The sequence below is a fragment of the Amblyomma maculatum genome, chromosome 4, assembly GCF_055883805.1.
Source record: "Amblyomma maculatum isolate TAMU_Amacu chromosome 4, ASM5588380v1, whole genome shotgun sequence".
Lineage (NCBI taxonomy): Eukaryota > Metazoa > Arthropoda > Arachnida > Ixodida > Ixodidae > Amblyomma > Amblyomma maculatum.
In genome coordinates, this window is record NC_139347.1 from 30,987,089 (window position 1) to 30,988,028 (window position 940).

At 46.6% G+C, this 940-nt stretch overlaps 1 non-coding gene across 1 annotated transcript; it reads left to right on the top strand.

Annotated features, from left to right (window-relative positions):
- The first annotated feature begins 543 nt into the window (after positions 1–543).
- TRNAF-GAA (transfer RNA phenylalanine (anticodon GAA)) lies at positions 544–619 on the top strand. The gene has a single exon. It is a non-coding gene; the product is annotated as a tRNA-Phe (tRNA).
- Positions 620–940: the final 321 nt, after the last annotated feature.

Genomic DNA, 940 nt, shown 5'->3' on the forward strand with positions numbered 1-940 from the left:
AATGAAGTGTCAGACCGGGGGCATTCCGCTGAAAATGGATGCTTCTCAGGCGTCTTGCCGGAACAATAAGGCTAGAGAAACAGTGGCTTTGGTGCTTTGAATTCTTTTGTACTAGATATTCTTCTGAATCCCAGAGGTGCGGAAAAATTCCCCATAGTTACGTCTTTTTCATCACTCATCGATTTGAAGGAGGGCGACGACTGTCGTAACGCGGTTCGTCCCTAGCTCCCCCCCCCCCCCCCCCCCCCGAAGAGCACCAATTTGTAATACCAGGGTGGGCTAAACCCACCTGAACCACATGTCATTGAGAATCGTTTCTCGAGAGCCTTCAGTGAGATACTACATGCATTTAAAGGGTTCATATGCGTCAGTTCGGCTACAAATCTCGTGTGGGTCATATGGTCATATCAGTAATAAGGGACTAATTACTCATTAGCATCCACCCAAGCGCAGCCATACGGCTACAAAGGAAAGCTAGAGAAACCATTCTCACTTCGAGTCATAGATCAGTTCGCTCTCATCCTACTATGTCATCTGCTGACCGTCCTGGTTAGCTCAGTCGGTAGAGCGACTGCCCCGAAAAGGCAGTGGTCCCGGGTTCAATCCCCGGAAGAGGACGAATTTTTCTTTGACTACGATGTTTCTGGGGAAGCTGTATAGCTTTCCTTTGTAGCCGTATCCCTGCGCTTGGGTGGATGCCAATGAGTAATTACTCCCTTAATATAAATCTACTCCACCTTGGGGGATCATCCTAAATATTCGATCAATGGTCATATCAGTGTAGGTTGGCTTCAAAGGACATATGACTTTTATGGTCAGACCGTAGAACCTTTGTGATATCTGCCCTAAAAGGAGTTCTTTTTCTTTTTTTCCAGAGCCCGATGTAAGAAAGGCATGCATATACAAGGAGATAATGAGAACGTTATCGGTGCTTGTTGGT